We start from the raw sequence: 19,729 nt of genomic DNA, 5'->3' as shown, positions 1-19,729 counted from the left end.
TCAAACAAATATGTAATCGCTGGCTGGAGGCAGAGGAGGCCTTATCTTGGGAGACCTTCCTGCAGGTCATCCTAAAAGAACAATTCTTTGCCCAGTGCCCCGCTGAGATCCGGGAATGGGTGCGTGAGAGAAAACCAGCGACAGTGGAGGAAGCTGCTGCTCTCGCTGATGAGGCTCTCACCATCAAGCCTCAGTGGAGGGTTCTGTTGGAGGATGGAGAGACGCCTAACAGCTCCACAACACCGGATGCCCCCAGTTATTCTGTCCCTATTGTTCCCCGTTCCTCTAAGCCACCACATGTTGATACCCGTGTTAATGTGCCTCCAGTTGCTTCTACTGCACTTTCTGGAATACGCCGGGGAGAGGAAGTAACAGAGCGCAGGTGTTATGTTTGTAGGCATCCCGGGCATTTACAGGCCTCATGCCCAGCCAGGCCATGGAGGAATCATCCTCAAACCCCTACAGCACCTTCAGGTGGGAGCCGGCCTCCAAGTTCCCCTACCCCTTACCCAAGAGGACGCCTTGGATGGAGGGAGACCCAGCTCAGATGCTATCAATGTGGACAGCCAGGGCATCGGCAAGTCTCCTGCCCAGCTGTTCAAATGAGGACTGATCCTGCACCCAATCGGATTGTTAATTATTTACAGCCCAGTGCCATGGAGGAAGATGTGGCACCGTTATGTGAGGACTGGCCTAGTGACTCAGCCCCCCATGTTGCACCACCAGGAGTTTACGGGGTGCGACCCGCAGTTATGACGACTTCTGCTCATCAAGGTAAGCACTTGCAGGAGGTTGTGCTGGATGGACAGAGACTTGTTGGATTTTGTGACTCGGGTGCTTTCCTCACACTGGCTGATCCCCGAGTGGTTCGGCCTGAGGCAATCCATAGAGGACCTGGGATTGTCATTGAACTGGCTGGTGGACAATGGAGGACTATTCCCACAGCCACTGTGGATCTGAACTTTGGTTTTGGGGTCAGGCGATGTGTGGTTGGGGTGATGGGTGGTCTGCCTGCAGCTGTTCTCCTGGGCAATGATGTGGGAGAGCTACGATGCCAATTCGTGGCTGCATGAAGCCACATGTAAGTAACGCTCTGCCTGTGTGTACTTAACCAGTGACCTGTAGAGGTCCCTAGTACGTACACAAGTTGGGAGGGGGAGGGATTGTGAAGATGTAATTTAACCTCTCACTGTATATGCTGTGATACTATGTCATGATATGTATATTTCCCTGGTTGTATTAGTTGTAATTCATGTATTTTCTTGGGGGAGCTACTGGTCTCAATGTGTCTCTCTCATACAATTGCAGTCTTGGCATCTAATGTGATTATGTAAATAGCCTGTCCTCTTCTATCCAGAGTTGTGTATCTAGTCTGTAATTGCATTGGCCAGTGAAGGAATAGTCATTGTTCTGCACAGCAGGGGATCCCTTCATCTACTGTGGCTGGCAGACATATGGGAGCCCTGTGATGGACCAAACCATTGATGATAGGATGTGTGACACCACCCCCTGAACAAACATGGTGGGCTGGTCAAGGAGCACAGACAATGCATTTCCCTTTTTGTAACTTCAGAGTGAGCTGGAACTAAGAAGAAGAAGGAGCTCCCAGCATGGGTGGCTGTGGACACGAACGGAGCTAGGCCTGTGTGGCGGCCCGTGGGATTGTGTGGAACTCTTTGGACTACTGTAAGGACGATTGCTTTATCTGGTCCGAGGATTGTCGGGAAGGGCCCCCGAATCTGTTTTACGTGGACTTATCGTGTGCTGTTCCAGTGTTCTTGTGAATAAACCTGTTGGATCGTCCCTCGGCCTCGTCCATCCTTTGCTCTCTTGTACACCCCCGTCACAGTGTTTACATAGTATATGTACCTGTGTGTGTGATTACATAGTATATTTATGTGTGTGTGTGTGTGTGTTTGCATAGTATATGCACCTGAGTGTGTGTGTGTGAGCGTGTGTGTGATTACATAGTATATGTACTTGTGTGTGTTTACATAGTATATTTACGTGTGTGTGTGTTTACATAGTATATGTACCTGTGTGTGTTTACATAGTATATGTACCTGTGTGTGTTTATATAGTATATGTACGTGTGTGTGTGTGATTACATAGTATATGTACCTGTGTGTGTGTTTACATAGTATATGTACCTGTGTGTGTTTACATAGTATATTTACGTGTGTGTGTGTGTTTACATAGTATATGCACCTGTGTGTGTGTTTACATAGTATATGTACCTGTGTGTGTGTGTGTGTTTACATAGTAGATTTACGTGTGTGTTTACACATAGTATATGTACCTGTGTGTGTTTACATAGTATATGTACCTGTGTGTGTGTGTGTGTTTACATAATATATGTACCTGTGTGTGTGTGTTTACATAGTATATGTACTTGTGTGTGTTTACATAGTATATGTACCTGTGTGTGATTACATAGTATATTTGTGTGTGTGTTTACATAGTATATGCACCTGTGTGTGTGTGAGTGTGTGATTACATAGTATATGTACCTGTGTGTGTGTTTACATAGTATATTTATGTGTGTGTGTGTGTGTGTTTACATAGTATATGTACGTGTGTGCATGTGATTACATAGTATATGTACCTGTGTGTGTGTGTTTACATAGTATATGTACCTGTGTGTGTGTTTACATGGTATATTTACGTGTGTGTTTACATAGTATATGTACATGTGTGTGTTTACATAGTATATGTACCTGTGTGTGTTTACATAGTATATGCACGTGTGTGTGTGTTTACATAGTATATTTACGTGTGTGTGTGTTTACATAGTATATGTACCTGTGTGTGTTTACATAGTATATGTACTTGTGTGTGCTTACATAGTATATGTACTTGTGTGTGTTTACATAGTATATGTACTTGTGTGTGTTTACATAGTATATGTACCTGTGTGTGTGTTTATATAGTATATGTACCTGTGTGTGTTTACATAGTATATGTACCTGTGTGTGTGTGTTTACATAGTATATGTACCTGTGTGTGTGATTACATAGTATATTTATGTGTGTGTGTGTGTGTTTGCATAGTATATGCACCTGTGTGTGTGTGTGTGAGCGTGTGTGTGATTACATAGTATATGTACCTGTGTGTGTGTGTTTACATAGTATATTTACGTGTGTGTGTGTTTACATAGTATATGTACCTGTGTGTGTTTACATAGTATATGTACCTGTGTGTGTTTACATAGTATATGTACGTGTGTGTGTGATTACATAGTATATGTACGTGTGTGTGTGTGTGTTTACATAGTATATGTACCTGTGTGTGTGTGTGTTTACATAGTATATGTACCTGTGTGTGTGATTACATAGTATATTTATGTGTGTGTGTGTGTGTGTGTGTGTTTGCATAGTATATGCACCTGTGTGTGTGTGTGAGCGTGTGTGTGATTACATAGTATATGTACCTGTGTGTGTGTGTTTACATAGTATATTCACGTGTGTGTGTTTACATAGTATATGCACCTGTGTGTGTTTACATAGTATATGTACCTGTGTGTGTTTACATAGTATATGTACGTGTGTGTGTGTGTGTGTGTGTGATTACATAGTATATGTACGTGTGTGTGTTTACATAGTATATGTACCTGTGTGTGTGTTTGTGAAGATGTAATTTACCCTCTCACTGTATATGCTGTGATACTATGTCATGATATGTATATTTCCCTGGTTGTATTAGTTGTAATTCATGTATTTTCTTGGGGGAGCTACTGGTCTCAATGTTTCTCTCTCATACAATTGTAGTCTTGGCATCTAATGTGATTATGTAAATAGCCTGTCCTCTTCTTTCCAGAGTTGTGTATCTAATCTGTAATTGCATTGGCCAGTGAAGGAATAGTCATTGTTCTTTACAGCAGGGGATCCCTTCATCTACTGTGGCTGGCAGACATATTGGAGCCCTGTGATGGACCAAACCATTGATGATAGGATGTGTGACCCCTGCCCCCTGAACAAACATGGTGGGCTGGTCAAGGAGCACAGACAATGCATTTCCCTTTTTGTAACTTCAGAGTGAGCTGAAACTTGAAGAGAGCAGGAGCCCCAGCCTGGGTGGCTGTGGACACGGACGGAGCTAGGCCTGTGTGGCGGCCCGTGGGATTGTGTGGAACTCTTTGGACTACTGTAAGGACGATTGCTTTGTAATCCGGTCCGAGGATTGTCGGGAAGGGCCCCCGAATCTGTTTTACGTGGACTTATGGTGTGCTGTTCCAGTGTTCTTGTGAATAAACCTGTTGGATCGTCCCTCGGCCTCGTCCATCCTTTGCTCTGTTGTACACTCCCGTCACAAACTGGTGGCAGCGGTGGGATCAGAGCAGAAGGAATGGAGGACAACGGCCCATTAACATCTGGAATCAGAACCTCAGAGTACAAGAACTGGACTGTGGTGAGCCTACAAACAATGGCCCGTGAATTAGGAGTCGGTTACAAAGGACTCTCTAAGGAGCAACTAATTGAGGCATTGGAAAACGCTTGCCTGCAAGATGGCACCGAGGAACAATTTCCACAGCAAAGGGAAGAAAGACGGCAGCCGGAGGTGAATACCCAAAAAAGTCAATGGGTTGTGTGGTACAAGGAGGAGATGGCACTGCTTGGAGATGAGGCTACCATAGAAGATAAGAGGGAGGCCATGCGTGGAGCTAAAGAGAAGGAGCGCAGGATGGAGGAGATGGCACTGCTGGATAAGGAGCTCGCTGTGGAAGCCGCGAGAGGTTCCAGACAGACTGTAACTCCAGCACCCATCATGAGGGAACTTCCCAGGGTGTCCCGCAAAGACTTTAAGCCGTTTAATGAGGCTGCAGGCGACATTGAGGGCTTCTTCCAGGACTTTGAGCATCAGTGTCGATTAATGGAAGTCCCGGACAGGGAGCGTGTCCGGCATCTGGTTGGGCTCCTAGAGGGGGGAGCTGCTGAAGCCTATAGAGCTATGGACCCTCGGTGGAACTGTGAGTATGCGGATATTAAACAGACTATTCTAGAACATTATGCTGTGACCCCAGACACTTACAGGACTCAGTTCCGTGCTTTAGCCTGTGATGGGGAAGTGTCTTTTAAGATATATGCTCATAGACTCAAACAAATATGTAATCGCTGGCTGGAGGCAGAGGAGGCCTTCTCTTGGGAGACCTTCCTGCAGGTCATCCTAAAAGAACAATTCTTTGCCCAGTGCCCCGCTGAGATCCGGGAATGGGTGCGTGAGAGAAAACCAGCGACAGTGGAGAAAGCTGCTGCTCTCGCTGATGAGGCTCTCACCATCAAGCCTCAGTGGAGGGTTCTGTTGGAGGATGGAGAGACGCCTAACAGCTCCACAACACCGGATGCCCCCAGTTATTCTGTCCCCATTGTTCCCCGTTCCTCTAAGCCACCACATGTTGATACCCGTGTTAATGTGCCTCCAGTTGCTTCTACTGCACTTTCTGGAATACGCCGGGGAGAGGAAGTAACAGAGCGCAGGTGTTATGTTTGTAGGCATCCCGGGCATTTGCAGGCCTCATGCCCAGCCAGGCCATGGAGGAATCATCCTCAAACCCCTACAGCACCTTCAGGTGGGAGCCGGCCTCCAAGTTCCCCTACCCCTTACCCAAGAGGACGCCTTGGATGGAGGGAGACCCAGCTCAGATGCTATCAATGTGGACAGCCAGGGCATCGGCAAGTCTCCTGCCCAGCTGTTCAAATGAGGACTGATCCTGCACCCAATCGGATTGTTAATTATTTACAGCCCAGTGCCATGGAGGAAGATGTGGCACCGTTATGTGAGGACTGGCCTAGTGACTCAGCCCCCCATGTTGCACCACCAGGAGTTTACGGGGTGCGACCCGCAGTTATGACGACTTCTGCTCATCGAGGTAAGCACTTGCAGGAGGTTGTGCTGGATGGACAGAGACTTGTTGGATTTTGTGACTCGGGTGCTTTCCTCACACTGGCTGATCCCCGAGTGGTTCGGCCTGAGGCAATCCATAGAGGACCTGGGATTGTTATTGAACTGGCTGGTGGACAATGGAGGACTATTCCCACAGCCACTGTGGATCTGAACTTTGGTTTTGGGGTCAGGCGATGTGTGGTTGGGGTGATGGGTGGTCTGCCTGCAGCTGTTCTCCTGGGCAATGATGTGGGAGAGCTACGATGCCAATTCGTGGCTGCATGAAGCCACACGTAAGTAACGCTCTGCCTGTGTGTACTTAACCAGTGACCTGTAGAGGTCCCTAGTACGTACACAAGTTGGGAGGGGGAGGGATTGTGAAGATGTAATTTACCCTCTCACTGTATATGCTGTGATACTATGTCATGATATGTATATTTCCCTGGTTGTATTAGTTGTAATTCATGTATTTTCTTGGGGGAGCTACTGGTCTCAATGTGTCTCTCTCATACAATTGTAGTCTTGGCATCTAATGTGATTATGTAAATAGCCTGTCCTCTTCTTTCCAGAGTTGTGTATCTAATCTGTAATTGCATTGGCCAGTGAAGGAATAGTCATTGTTCTTTACAGCAGGGGATCCCTTCATCTACTGTGGCTGGCAGACATATTGGAGCCCTGTGATGGACCAAACCATTGATGATAGGATGTGTGACCCCTGCCCCCTGAACAAACATGGTGGGCTGGTCAAGGAGCACAGACAATGCATTTCCCTTTTTGTAACTTCAGAGTGAGCTGAAACTTGAAGAGAGCAGGAGCCCCAGCCTGGGTGGCTGTGGACACGGACGGAGCTAGGCCTGTGTGGCGGCCCGTGGGATTGTGTGGAACTCTTTGGACTACTGTAAGGACGATTGCTTTGTAATCCGGTCCGAGGATTGTCGGGAAGGGCCCCCGAATCTGTTTTACGTGGACTTATCGTGTGCTGTTCCAGTGTTCTTGTGAATAAACCTGTTGGATCGTCCCTCGGCCTCGTCCATCCTTTGCTCTGTTGTACACTCCCGTCACAGTGTTTACATAGTATATGTACCTGTGTGTGTGATTACATAGTATATTTATGTGTGTGTGTGTGTGTGTTTACATAGTATATTTATGTGTGTGTTTACACATAGCATATGTACCTGTGTGTGTTTACATAGTATATGTACCTGTGTGTGTGTTTACATAATATATGTGCCTGTGTGTGTGTTTACATAGTATATGTACTTGTGTGTGTTTACATAGTATATGTACCTGTGTGTGATTACATAGTATATTTGTGTGTGTGTTTACATAGTATATGCACCTGTGTGTGTGCGTGTGTGTGATTACATAGTATATGTACCTGTGTGTGTGTGTGTTTACATAGTATATTTACGTGTGTGTGTGTGTGTGTTTACATAGTATATGTACGTGTGTGTATGTGTGTGTGATTACATAGTATATGTACCTGTGTGTGTGTGTTTACATAGTATATGTACCTGTGTGTGTGTATGTTTACATAGTATATTTATGTGTGTGTGTGTGTGTTTACATAGTATATGTACGTGTGTGTATGTGATTACATAGTATATGTACCTGTGTGCGTGTGATTACATAGTATATGTACCTGTGTGTGTGTGTTTACATAGTATATGTACCTGTGTGTGTGTGTGTGTTTACATGGTATATTTACGTGTGTGTTTACATAGTATATTTATGTGTGTTTACACAGTATATGTACCTGTGTGTGTTTACATAGTATATGTACATGTGTGTGTTTACATAGTATATGTACCTGTGTGTGTTTACATAGTATATGTACCTGTGTGTGTTTACATAGTATATGTACCTGTGTGTGTGTTTACATGGTATATTTACGTGTGTGTTTACATAGTATATTTACGTGTGTGTTTACACAGTATATGTACCTGTGTGTGTGTGTGTTTACATAGTATATGTACGTGTGTGTGTGTGTGTGATTACATAGTATATGTACCTGTGTGTGTGTGTGTGTGTTTACATAGTATATCTACGTGTGTGTGTGTTTACATAGTATATGTACCTGTGTGTGTTTACATAGTATATGTACGTGTGTGTGTGTGTGTGTGTTTACGTAAGTTATGTACCTGTGTGTGTGTTTACATAGTATATTTACGTGTGTGTTTACATAGTATATTTACGTGTGTGTTTACACAGTATATGTACCTGTGTGTGTGTGTGTGTGTTTACATAGTATATGTACCTGTGTGTGTTTACATAGTATATGTACCTGTGTGTGTTTACATAGTATATGTACCTGTGTGTGTGTTTACATAGTATATGTATCTGTGTGTGTGTTTACATAGTATATGTACGTGTGTGTTTACATAGTATATGCACCTGTGTGTGTGTGTGATTACATAGTATATGTACGTGTGTGTGTGTGTGTTTACATAGTATATGTACCTGTGTGTGTGTGTGTTTACATAGTATATTTGTGTGTGTGTTTACATAGTATATGTACGTGTGTGTGTGTTTACATAGTATATTTACGTGTGTGTTTACATAGTATATGTACCTGTGTGTGTGTTTACATAGTATATGTACCTGTGTGTGTGTTTACATAGTATATTTACGTGTGTTACGGGGGGCTGTCTGATAATAACCGAAAGGAGTATCAGACAGTCAGGGTCCACCGTGCAAAGACTTTGCTGCAGACTATGGCAGAGTGCAATACCTCTGTTAACTCACAGAAGGATATAATAAGTAAGTAAAGCAATTCCTCCCTTACTTGGAGGGTGTGTGGAATGATCTCTGTTAATAATCACAGAGACAAAGGCAATGTGTGCGAAATGGCACCTACCTAGGTCCGCTCTTCTAGTGGTGCAAAAGAGACGAACAGCAGCGTAAGCCGCACAAAGCTCCTACCTGCGTTCGCTCCACTAGTGTGCGAGGACACGAACCACTAGATATGGCACCTGCCTAGGTCCGCTCTTCTAGTGGTGCAAAAGAGACGGACAGCAGCATAAGCCGCACAAAGCTCCTACCTCTGTTCGCTCCCCTAGTGTGCGAGGATACGAACAACTGCCAGACGCAGTATAAGGAACGTTACCCTAGCGGCAACGTCCACCTACGAGTAGAATCACAAGGCCCAGCAAGACCATGTGCCTCAGGCACCTGCCTATGTCCGCTCCCCTAAGAGGTAAGGATACGGACAGCAGCCGAAGCTGTAAGGTATAAGAACGCTACCCTGCCGGTAGCGCTCACCTAGCATAGACAGAGGAATGCCTAGAGGAACGCGCACAGAGCGTCTACTCATATGCATGAACCAAGAGGACTGAGCACCATGCGGCGTGTGTCAGGGTCTTATATAGACTCTGTGCCTCATCCAAGATGGAGGACACCAGAGCCAATCCGCTGCCAGAACGACAGGAGTGACGTCATGCTGGCCTATCACCGAGCAAGACGTCACAAGCACATGACCAGCGACCAATCGGCATAGAAGGTGTCAGAGACATGTGACCTCGTGTCAGCGATGATGTCACCCGCACATGTGCAATGGCTCAAAGATTGGACTTAGTCTCCGGCGCTCGCACATGTGCAGTAGCAAGAAATCTGGACTTAGTCTCCAGCGCTCGCACATGTGCAGTAGCAAGAAATCTGGACTTAGTCTCCAGCGCTCGCACATGTGCAGTAGCAAGAAATCTGGACATAGTCTCCAGTGCTCGCAGCAACCGTAACAGTACCTCCCCCTCAAGGGCCCCCCTCCCGGCGGCGCAGGTAATCGGCAACTAAGTCGGGAGCATGGACAGCCTCCTCAGGCTCCCAAGAGCGATGTTCCGGGCCATAGCCCTCCCAATCTATCAAGAAGAACCTGCGCCCTCTAACCATCTTAGAACCAACTATGGCTCGTACCTCATAGCTAGAGCGAGAGGAATCAGAGGCAGGAGAGTGCACTTCACGAGCGTGAGGTAAAATAGCCGGCTTTAGCAGTGAGACATGGAATTTGTCATGAATCCTAAGATGGACAGGTAACTTCAATTGATAGACTACAGGATTTACCTGTCGAAGAACCTCATAAGGACCCAGGAAGCGAGGAGCAAATTTGACAGAGCTCACTCTAAGTCTCACGTGTTTTGCAGAGAGCCACACAAAGTCCCCTGGAGAAAAGACAGGAGCCGGGCGACGAAACCGATCGGACACCGTCTTCATACGGTCCTTAGCTGCTTGGATCGACTCTTGAGTCCGATCCCAAACCTCTCTGGCATTAGTTGCCCAGTCGGCCACAAGAGGAGGAGGTGCAGCAGCGGGAAACGGTACCGGTACCCTAGGGTGTTGCCCATTATTGAGTACGAACGGTGTCTGCCCAGTGGCCTCAGCCAGCGAATTGTTAAGGGCAAATTCTGCCCAGGGTAGGAGGGAGGACCAGTTATCGTGGTTCTCAGCAACAAAGTGTCGAAGGTATATAATCATAGATTGATTGGTACGTTCAACCAAACCATTAGTCTCCGGATGGTATGCCGAAGAGAGATTCAACTCAATTTGCAGAAGGCTACAAAGATCTCGCCAGAAACGGGAAGTAAATTGCGGGCCTCTATCACAAATGATACGATCTGGCATCCCGTGAAGCCTAAAGACATGCTTGAGGAATAGTTTGGCTAGTACCCTGGAAGATGGGATTCTCGATAACGGTACGAGATGAACCATCCGGGAGAAATGGTCCGTAATGACCCACACAAATCTATGTCCCTGTGAACATGGAAGATCACCCACAAAGTCCATGCCTACCACCTCCCATGGTCTATCTGGCACTGGTAAAGGATGCAAGAGCCCAGCCGGTCTCTGCCGTAATGGACGGTTGCGAGCACACGAGTAGCAGGAACCGACATATCTCTTGACGTGGCTGGCTAAGTGTGGCCACCAATACCACCTCTCCAGTAACTCTCGTGTCCGCCTAATACCAAAATGCCCACCCACCTTTGAGATGTGGGCCCATGACAGTATATCATTCTGTCGATCAGGTGGAACAAAGGTCTTGCCCGGTGGGATTTGGTCTAACGTCACAGGGGAGAGCGTATGAAAAACCCTGGAGGGAAGGATAAGACGAGGTTCGTCAATCTCTTCCTGGGTAGAAAGCATAGAGCGAGACAGGGCGTCTGCCTTGTTATTCTTACTCCCAGACAGATAGTTGATGGAGAAGTGAAAGCGGGAGAAAAACAAGGACCAGCGGGCTTGGCGAGGATTCAGACGCTGAGCGGTTTGTAAGTACGTCAGATTCTTATGGTCTGTATAGACCTGGAAAGGATGTTTCGCTCCTTCCAGCAAGTGACGCCACTCCTCCAAGGCTAATCTCAAGGCGAGCAGTTCCCTATCCCCAATGGTATAGTTTCTCTCTGCCGGTGAAAAGGTTTTAGCAAAGAAGAAACACGGCCTTTTTCTACCTGCACCGTTCTTTTGATACAAGACCGCACCAGCACCCACTGAAGAGGCATCAACCTCTAAGAGGAAGGGCTTATTCTCATCGGGTCTTTGAAGAACGGGAGCAGTTGAAAAGTGTCTTTTTACTGCTTCAAAAGCCTGAGATGTCTCAGTAGACCAGGCTTTGGGATTAGCACCTTTCTTAGTCAAGGCCACCAAAGGGGCCACCAAAGTAGAAAAATGGGGTATGAACTGCCTGTAATAATTTATGAATCCTAAGAAGCGTTGCACCGCCTTCAAGGAATGAGGTTCGGACCATTGCAGGACAGCAGAGAGCTTCGCAGGATCCATAGCCAGACCCTCTTGTGAGATAATGTAACCCAAAAAAGGCAATGAGGACTGCTCGAATACACATTTCTCGAGTTTAGCAAACAATGAGTGCTCCCTTAAACGGGAAAGGACACGAACGACATCCTGACGATGAGTCTCCAGATCAGGAGAAAAAATTAGGATGTCGTCCAGATACACCACTACTGAGGATAACAGTAAATCCCTGAACACATCGTTTACGAAGTCCTGAAATACTGCGGGTGCATTACATAACCCAAAAGGCATGACGAGGTATTCATAGTGACCGTCTCGGGTGTTAAAAGCGGTCTTCCATTCGTCACCCTTTCGAATTCGTACCAAGTTATATGCACCCCGCAGATCCAACTTCGTAAAAACTTGAGCTCCTCTCAGTCTGTCAAAGAGCTCCGAAATTAAAGGTAATGGGTATTTGTTCTTTATTGTGATTGCGTTGAGACCCCTGTAATCTATGCAGGGACGCAAATCACCCTCTTTCTTCCGAACAAAGAAAAACCCAGCTCCCGCGGGAGAGACAGACTTACGAATGAACCCCTTCTCTAAACTCTCTCTTATATAGGTCGACATGGCCTCCGACTCAGGTATCGACAGGGGGTAAACCCTGCCTTTAGGTGGAACCGAACCTGGGATAAGGTCTATGGCACAGTCATACGGCCTATGGGGTGGAAGAACCTCAGCACCCTGTTTGGAGAACACGTCAGCGAAATCCAAATAGGGTGTAGGTATGGGAGAGAGATCAGTTGATGCAACCGCAACGACCTTAGGTGGTAAGGGAAGACATCGGGACTGACATTTCGAACCCCAACTAATAATGCTGTCAGACTCCCAGTCAATGTGAGGAGCATGAGTCCGAAGCCATGGAAGACCCAGAAGGACGTCGTCTATACCCTCAGGCAAAACAAGAAAAGAAATCTCCTCTATGTGACCCTGAGACAGGGAAAGGCGCAAGGGAACTGTCCTCAATGTAATGGAGTCAGACAACATAGTTCCATTAACAACATGGACAGGAATAGGCGCCTCTAACATGATAGAGGGAATATTGTGTCCCTTTACAAATCCTGAGGACACAAAAATCCCGTCAGCTCCGGAATCCACAAAAGCCATAATAGGCCATGTATTCTCAGATAACGAGAGCTGACCTGGGATACAACACTTAGAGGGTGCAGAAGACGTCTCTAGTAACCCCCCTCTAATGGTTACTAGGCCAGGGAGTTTCCCTGACAACTAGGACACTTGTTGGCATAGTGCCCAGCCTGACGACATACGTAACATATAGGAGGACCGGACTTGCGTAGTCTGGAGAACGTATGACCTAACTCCATAGGAGTGGGAGATGTTTCAGATGCTGAGGAAGATGGTAGTGGACCCTCAACAACTGGAATAGCCCGATGCTTAGGGCGTGAGGAAGAGACCTCGAGTCTACGTTCCTTATGGCGTACATCGATCCTCGTTGCTACTGTGATCAAGTCCTCCAGAGAAGCAGGGACCTCACGAGTAGCAAGGGCATCCTTGACATAGACTGCCAACCCTCTCCAGAAGATAGGAATCAACACCTTCTCTGGCCAATCTAGTTCTGCCACCAGAGTTCTAAAAGCAATGGCATAAGAACTAGTGGATAACGAACCCTGAGATAGATCTAACAGTCTCAGAGCCGCATCATGGGTAACCTGCGGACCCATGAATACCACCTTAAGAGCATCAAGAAAGTCTTGATGTCTCAGAGTAACCACATCAGAGCGCTCCCATAGGGCAGTCGCCCATTCTAAGGCTTTGTCCTGAAGTAAGGAGATGATAAAGCCTACTCTGGACCTCTCCGTAGAGAAGCGAGAAGAGTTGACCTCTAGGTGTATCTGACACTGACTAATGAAACCACGACATGATCTGGCATCGCCAGAATATCTGTTTGGCAGAGCAAGTCGAGGATCATGTGCAGATGTCACCATGGTCTGAGGTTTATCCTCTATACTCTTGAGCCGTGACTCAAGTACTTGTATGTAACGGTGTAACTGCTGATATTCTGCCATAACTGCCAGACCCTTGGCTCAGTCCTAATGTTACGGGGGGCTGTCTGATAATAACCGAAAGGAGTATCAGACAGTCAGGGTCCACCGTGCAAAGACTTTGCTGCAGACTATGGCAGAGTGCAATACCTCTGTTAACTCACAGAAGGATATAATAAGTAAGTAAAGCAATTCCTCCCTTACTTGGAGGGTGTGTGGAATGATCTCTGTTAATAATCACAGAGACAAAGGCAATGTGTGCGAAATGGCACCTACCTAGGTCCGCTCTTCTAGTGGTGCAAAAGAGACGAACAGCAGCGTAAGCCGCACAAAGCTCCTACCTGCGTTCGCTCCACTAGTGTGCGAGGACACGAACCACTAGATATGGCACCTGCCTAGGTCCGCTCTTCTAGTGGTGCAAAAGAGACGGACAGCAGCATAAGCCGCACAAAGCTCCTACCTCTGTTCGCTCCCCTAGTGTGCGAGGATACGAACAACTGCCAGACGCAGTATAAGGAACGTTACCCTAGCGGCAACGTCCACCTACGAGTAGAATCACAAGGCCCAGCAAGACCATGTGCCTCAGGCACCTGCCTATGTCCGCTCCCCTAAGAGGTAAGGATACGGACAGCAGCCGAAGCTGTAAGGTATAAGAACGCTACCCTGCCGGTAGCGCTCACCTAGCATAGACAGAGGAATGCCTAGAGGAACGCGCACAGAGCGTCTACTCATATGCATGAACCAAGAGGACTGAGCACCATGCGGCGTGTGTCAGGGTCTTATATAGACTCTGTGCCTCATCCAAGATGGAGGACACCAGAGCCAATCCGCTGCCAGAACGACAGGAGTGACGTCATGCTGGCCTATCACCGAGCAAGACGTCACAAGCACATGACCAGCGACCAATCGGCATAGAAGGTGTCAGAGACATGTGACCTCGTGTCAGCGATGATGTCACCCGCACATGTGCAATGGCTCAAAGATTGGACTTAGTCTCCGGCGCTCGCACATGTGCAGTAGCAAGAAATCTGGACTTAGTCTCCAGCGCTCGCACATGTGCAGTAGCAAGAAATCTGGACTTAGTCTCCAGCGCTCGCACATGTGCAGTAGCAAGAAATCTGGACATAGTCTCCAGTGCTCGCAGCAACCGTAACAACGTGTGTGTGTTTACATAGTATATGTACCTGTGTGTGTGTTTACATAGTATATGTACCTGTGTGTGTGTTTACATAGTATATGTACCTGTGTGTGTGTTTACATAGGTTATGTACCTGTGTGTGTGTTTACATAGTATATTTTCGTGTGTGTGTTTACATAGTATATGTACCTGTGTGTGTGTTTACATAGTATATGTACCTGTGTGTGTGTTTACATAGTATATGTACCTGTGTGTGTGTTTACATAGTATATGTACCTGTGTGTGTGTTTACATAGTATATGTTGTGAAGATGTAATTTACCCTCTCACTGTATATGCTGTGATACTATGTCATGATATGTATATTTCCCTGGTTGTATTAATTGTAATTCATGTATTTTCTTGGGGGAGCTACTGGTCTCAATGTGTCTCTCTCATAGAATTGTAGTCTTGGCATCTAATGTGATTATGTAAATAGCCTGTCGTCTTCTATCCAGAGTTGTGTATCTAGTCTGTAATTGCATTGGCCAGTGAAGGAATAGTCATTGTTCTGCACAGCAGGGGATCCCTTCATCTACTGTGGCTGGCAGACATATTGGAGCCCTGTGATGGACCAAACCATTGATGATAGGATGTGTGACCCCTACCCCCTGAACAAACATGGTGGGCTGGTCAAGGAGCACAGACAATGCATTTCCCTTTTTGTAACTTCAGAGTGAGCTGAAACTTGAAAAGAGAAGGAGCTTCCAGCCTGTGTGGCTGTGGACACGGACGGAGCTAGGCCTGTGTGGCGGCCCGTGGGATTGTGTGGAACTCTTTGGACTACTGTAAGGACGATTGCTTTGTAATCCGGTCCGAGGATTGTCGGGAAGGGCCCCCGAATCTGTTTTACGTGGACTTATCGTGTGCTGTTCCAGTGTTCTTGTGAATAAACCTGTTGGATCGTCCCTCGGCCTTGTCCATCCTTTGCTCTGTTGTACACTCCCGTCACAAACTGGTGGCAGCGGTGGGATCAGAGCAGAAGGAATGGAGGACAATGGCTCAACATCAGGAACCAGCACTGCAGAGTACAAGACCTGGGATTGTCATTGAACTGGCTGGTGGACAATGGAGGACTATTCCCACAGCCACTGTGGATCTGAACTTTGGTTTTGGGGTCAGGCGATGTGTGGTTGGGGTGATGGGTGGTCTGCCTGCAGCTGTCCTCCTGGGCAATGATGTGGGAGAGCTACGATGCCAATTCGTGGCTGCATGAAGCCACATGTAAGTAACGCTCTGCCTGTGTGTACTTAACCAGTGACCTGTAGAGGTCCCTAGTACGTACACAAGTTGGGAGGGGGAGGGATTGTGAAGATGTAATTTACCCTCTCACTGTATATGCTGTGATACTATGTCATGATATGTATATTTCCCTGGTTGTATTAGTTGTAATTCATGTATTTTCTTGGGGGAGCTACTGGTCTCAATGTGTCTCTCTCATACAATTGTAGTCTTGGCATCTAATGTGATTAGTTTACATAGTATATGTACCTGTGTGTGTGATTACATAGTATATGTACCTGTGTGTGTGTGTTTACATAGTATATGTACCTGTGTGTGTGTGTGTTTACATGGTATATTTACGTGTGTGTTTACATAGTATATTTATGTGTGTGTTTACACAGTATATGTACCTGTGTGTGCTTACATAGTATATGTACATGTGTGTGTTTACATAGTATATGTACCTGTGTGTGTTTACATAGTATATGTACCTGTGTGTGTGTTTACATAGTATATGTACCTGTGTGTGTTTACATAGTATATGCACATGTGTGTGTGTGTGTGTTTACATAGTATATGTACCTGTGTGTGTGTTTACATAGTATATGTACCTGTGTGTGTGTTTACATGGTATATTTACGTGTGTGTTTATATAGTATATTTACGTGTGTGTTTACACAGTATATGTACCTGTGTGTGTTTACACAGTATATGTACCTGTGTGTGTTTACATAGTATATATACCTGTGTGTGTTTACATAGTATATGTACCTGTGTGTGTTTACATAGTATATGCACATGTGTGTGTGTGTGTGTGTTTACATAGTATATGTACGTGTGTGTGTGTGTGATTACATAGTATATGTACCTGTGTGTGTGTGTTTACATAGTATATCTACGTGTGTGTGTGTTTACATAGTATATGTACCTGTGTCTGTGTTTACATAGTATATGTACCTGTGTGTGTGTTTACATAGTATATGTACGTGTGTGTGTGTGTGTGTTTACGTAGGTTATGTACCTGTGTGTGTGTTTACATAGTATATTTACGTGTGTGTTTACATAGTATATTTACGTGTGTGTTTACACAGTATATGTACCTGTGTGTGTGTGTGTGTGTGTGTTTACATAGTATATGTACCTGTGTGTGTTTACATAGTATATGTACCTGTGTGTGTGTTTACATAGTATATGTACCTGTGTGTGTTTACATAGTATATGTACGTGTGTGTTTACATAGTATATGCACCTGTGTGTGTGTGTGATTACATAGTATATGTACGTGTGTGTGTGTGTTTACATAGTATATGTACCTGTGTGTGTGTGTGTTTACATAGTATATTTGTGTGTGTGTTTACATAGTATATGTACGTGTGTGTGTGTTTACATAGTATATTTACGTGTGTGTTTACATAGTATATGTACCTGTGTGTGTGTTTACATAGTATATGTACCTGTGTGTGTGTTTACATAGTATATTTACGTGTGTGTGTTTACATAGTATATGTACCTGTGTGTGTGTTTACATAGTATATGTACCTGTGTGTGTGTTTACATAGTATATGTACCTGTGTGTGTGTTTACATAGGTTATGTACCTGTGTGTGTGTGTGTTTACATAGTATATTTTCGTGTGTGTGTTTACATAGTATATGTACCTGTGTGTGTGTTTACATAGTATATGTACCTGTGTGTGTGTTTACATAGTATATGTACCTGTGTGTGTGTTTACATAGTATATGTACCTGTGTGTTTACATAGTATATGTTGTGAAGATGTAATTTACCCTCTCACTGTATATGCTGTGATACTATGTCATGATATGTATATTTCCCTGGTTGTATTAATTGTAATTCATGTATTTTCTTGGGGGAGCTACTGGTCTCAATGTGTCTCTCTCATACAATTGTAGTCTTGGCATCTAATGTGATTATGTAAATAGCCTGTCGTCTTCTATCCAGAGTTGTGTATCTAGTCTGTAATTGCATTGGCCAGTGAAGGAATAGTCATTGTTCTGCACAGCAGGGGATCCCTTCATCTACTGTGGCTGGCAGACATATTGGAGCCCTGTGATGGACCAAACCATTGATGATAGGATGTGTGACCCCTACCCCCTGAACAAACATGGTGGGCTGGTCAAGGAGCACAGACAATGCATTTCCCTTTTTGTAACTTCAGAGTGAGCTGAAACTTGAAAAGAGAAGGAGTTTCCAGCCTGTGTGGCTGTGGACACGGACGGAGCTAGGCCTGTGTGGCGGCCCGTGGGATTGTGTGGAACTCTTTGGACTACTGTAAGGACGATTGCTTTGTAATCCGGTCCGAGGATTGTCGGGAAGGGCCCCCGAATCTGTTTTACGTGGACTTATCGTGTGCTGTTCCAGTGTTCTTGTGAATAAACCTGTTGGATCGTCCCTCGGCCTTGTCCATCCTTTGCTCTGTTGTACACTCCCGTCACAAACTGGTGGCAGCGGTGGGATCAGAGCAGAAGGAATGGAGGACAATGGCTCAACATCAGGAACCAGCACTGCAGAGTACAAGACCTGGGATTGTCATTGAACTGGCTGGTGGACAATGGAGCACTATTCCCACAGCCACTGTGCATCTGAACTTTGGTTTTGGGGTCAGGCGATGTGTGGTTGGGGTGATGGGTGGTCTGCCTGCAGCTGTTCTCCTGGGCAATGATGTGGGAGAGCTACGATGCCAATTCGTGGCTGCATGAAGCCACATGTAAGTAACGCTCTGCCTGTGTGTACTTAACCAGTGACCTGTAGAGGTCCCTAGTACGTACACAAGTTGGGAGGGGGAGGGATTGTGAAGATGTAATTTACCCTCTCACTGTATATGCTGTGATACTATGTCATGATATGTATATTTCCCTGGTTGTATTAGTTGTAATTCATGTATTTTCTTGGGGGAGCTACTGGTCTCAATGTGTCTCTCTCATACAATTGTAGTCTTGGCATCTAATGTGATTATGTAAATAGCCTGTCGTCTTCTATCCAGAGTTGTGTATCTAGTCTGTAATTGCATTGGCCAGTGAAGGAATAGTCATTGTTCTGCACAGCAGGGGATCCCTTCATCTACTTAGGCTGGCAGACATATTGGAGCCCTGTGATGGACCAAACCATTGATGATAGGATGTGTGACCCCTACCCCCTGAACAAACATGGTGGGCTGGTCAAGGAGCACAGACAATGCATTTCCCTTTTTGTAACTTCAGAGTGAGCTAAAACTTGAAAAGAGAAGGAGCTTCCAGCCTGTGTGGCTGTGGACACGGACGGAGCTAGGCCTGTGTGGCGGCCCGTGGGATTGTGTGGAACTCTTTGGACTACTGTAAGGACGATTGCTTTGTAATCCGGTCCGAGGATTGTCGGGAAGGGCCCCCGAATCTGTTTTACGTGGACTTATCGTGTGCTGTTCCAGTGTTCTTGTGAATAAACCTGTTGGATCGTCCCTCGGCCTCGTCCATCCTTTGCTCTGTTGTACACTCCCGTCACATATGTACATGTGTGTGTTTACATAGTATATGTACCTGTGTGTGTTTACATAGGATATGCACATGTGTGTGTTTATCCTTAGAACCAGCAATTCCTCTTTGCTACTGCTCTGATCTATGTTTGCAGCAGTGATATCATGATTAAAACATGTGACAGCTGGAGCCAATCACTGAGC

Source organism: Anomaloglossus baeobatrachus, chromosome 5 (assembly GCF_048569485.1).
Source record: "Anomaloglossus baeobatrachus isolate aAnoBae1 chromosome 5, aAnoBae1.hap1, whole genome shotgun sequence".
NCBI classification, from domain to species: domain Eukaryota; kingdom Metazoa; phylum Chordata; class Amphibia; order Anura; family Aromobatidae; genus Anomaloglossus; species Anomaloglossus baeobatrachus.
This window is presented reverse-complemented; position numbering follows the sequence as displayed.